Source organism: Microcebus murinus, chromosome 28 (assembly GCF_040939455.1).
Source record: "Microcebus murinus isolate Inina chromosome 28, M.murinus_Inina_mat1.0, whole genome shotgun sequence".
In the NCBI taxonomy this organism is placed as follows: Eukaryota; Metazoa; Chordata; class Mammalia; order Primates; family Cheirogaleidae; genus Microcebus; species Microcebus murinus.
Window position 1 is genome coordinate 16775918 of NC_134131.1, and position 2532 is coordinate 16778449.

General features: G+C 62.2%; 1 non-coding gene across 1 annotated transcript; it reads right to left on the reverse strand.

Annotated features, from left to right (window-relative positions):
- Window positions 1-686: 686 nt before the first annotated feature.
- Window positions 687-805, reverse strand: LOC142865249 (5S ribosomal RNA). The gene has a single exon (XR_012915552.1). It is a non-coding gene; the product is annotated as a 5S ribosomal RNA (ribosomal RNA).
- Between the last annotated feature and the right edge of the window lie 1727 nt (window positions 806-2532).

Consider the following 2532-nt stretch of genomic DNA (forward strand, 5'->3'; position numbering starts at 1 on the left):
ACTTGAGGCTCTGACCGGAGGGGGGAGGCTGGGAGAGGGCAACGTACCCGACCTTAACATTGGTACCCCCACAATACGCTGGAACAACATCAGAGGTAAATGAATAAGAACACAGGGGGGAGGGGGGCACGGGCAACACATGTCACCTTAATACTTGGACTCCCATCATCTGCTTGAAAAGAGAGAGAAAAGAAAATGCAATCATAGAGATAAGAGACACTTTTTAAAAATAATGAATCCGAAGAGAAAAGTAAAAGGAGGCCTGTGGAGCAGGTCTGGGTGTGACTCCGGATCCCCCAACATCAGGTGCCACCACCAAAGATTCCTACGTGTAGCCCATAGAACCCCAAAAGCAACGGGACGAGTTCTGGTCACATACTCCCTCAAAATGACATCCTGGCCTTCTTCTGGAACTCCCTCCCCTCTCAGACTCTCAAGGTTTCCTCCAGCGTGTCGGTTCCCACAGAGCAGACCTTTGGTCTGAGACCTGACAGTCCAGAAGCCACGCATGCTGCCGCGTGACGGCGGTGTCGCGGCTTGGGACAAGAGGAGGCCCCACGGTGCGGGCTGGGGCGCCAGGCACCGCGGCGGGCGCTGAGGGTGGGGGTGACCCCCACCCCGGGCCGCCGACTCGCTCCCAGAAAGGGGACAGAACAAGAGGCAAAACAAAAAAAAAAAAAAGAAGAAGCCTACGGCACCCGGTATTCCCAGGCGGTCTCCCATCCAAGTACTAACCAGGCCCGACCCTGCTTAGCTTCCGAGACCAGACGAGATCGGGCGCGTTCAGGGTGGTGTGGCCCTAGACGGCGGAGGGCGCCCCTGCCCCGCTCAAGAAGCCGAGCCTCTCTGCGCTTCCCCGCCGCCTCCTCCCCCCGCCCCAGGCCCCGCGCCGGCGCTGACCCGCACCGGGCCGGGCCTGTTGAGTTCACCGGCCGGGTCCGGCGGGCTCCGAGGGACGGGGGTGACAGGCGGGGCGGGGCGGGGCGGGGCGGGCAGGGAGCGGCGGGCCGGGGTGGGGGGCTGTCTCTCTCTACACACACACACACACACACACACACACTCACACTCACACTCACACTCACTCACTCACACTCACACAAGATGCGCCTCCACGGCTGGACTCGCCAAGGTGGAGACCTTCCAGCCCCCTTCCTCTCCTCGCCTGGCCCACCCCCAGCTCGTGGCCGCCGCCGCCGCCGCCGATTGCGCACGCGCGGGTCGCCCGCCCTTTGACCCCAGGCAGGGGCCGCCCTCCCCGACAACCCCTTTCAGCTGCGCCCCCCACCCTGTGGGTGGGCTGCCGCCTATTCCCCCGGGCCCGGGCTGGGGCACAGCGCATGGGGGAGGGGAGCGAGTGTATGGGGCGTCTCTCTCTCTCTCTAGGGATGTGTCCCATGGGTGGGGTGGCGTGGTTTGTGGGGCGCTGAAGAAATCAGTCCCCTCCATCTCCTACCTCTGGAAAACGCCCAAGCCCTTGGAGAACTGCCGGCAACGCGACCGTGGGGGCCGGGACCCTCCTCTGTGTCCTCCTGTGGCCCAGTCCAAGGGGCCTGGGCCTGGCCGGGGCTGCATTGGACCCCGACCACCCTGGCGTGTGGACTCGCTAAAAATCGGCGATTAGATATTGGATTCCAGCTTCATTGAGGTCATTTCACTAATGAGTGCACCGGAAAGAGTTTCCTAATCCATCTGTGAGGGTGGCAACTGAAAGAGAATTTTAAAGCTGACAGAATAGGCGAGGAAAGGCATAGGAGATTTCCACACCCAGTAAGGAAGCCTTTCCCGAAATGGAAGAAAGAAACGAGCAAACAGAGACACCGGTAGCCCGCCAGGATCAGAGTCTGCCCCCGAGAGAAAGTACCCTGACCAGGTTCACCCGTGGGTGGGTGGCGAGCTAGCGGCATTCAGAAGAGCGAGGCCCGCAGTCTGTGCAGAAGACACCTGCACTCGGGTGTGTGTGGCGGCACGATTCACAAGCAGCTCCAGATGTTAAGCCAAGGAGAAGCCAGGGAGTTCCCAACGCCCCAGGTGTCCTCAGCCCACGACTGGCTGCTGGGGGAATGCGAAGCCCGGCTCCTTGTCTCAGAGCCCTTGTCTCAGAGCGGGACAACCAGGAGGTGTGACGTACACCCCGGGGTTCCCAGGAGGATCAGGCTGAAGCTGGGACTTGGCCTGAAAGTGTCCCCTCGCATGGCCACCCCCTTCCCCTTCCTGCTCCTCTACTCCTGGTGCCCCTCCATCCAGGGGCCAGACCTTAAAGAGTCACCCGCAAGAGAATCCTGGTCCCAAAGGAGCCTTCTGGGGGACCCGTGCTGAGAGAGGTTGTGGGCATGGCCCGCTGGGGCTCTGCCCGACCCAGGGCTGAGAGATGCAACCTCCCAGCTCTGGGTCCCTGCAGGGGAAGCATTGGCAAGCACAGGGCCAGTCCTCCAAAGGCCCAGGTGCAGGGAGCCCAGGCCAAGCAGCCTGTGGAAGAAGCCACCCCGGGAACACGACTGCAGGCCACGGCCCTTCCCACCTCCTCCTCCTCCT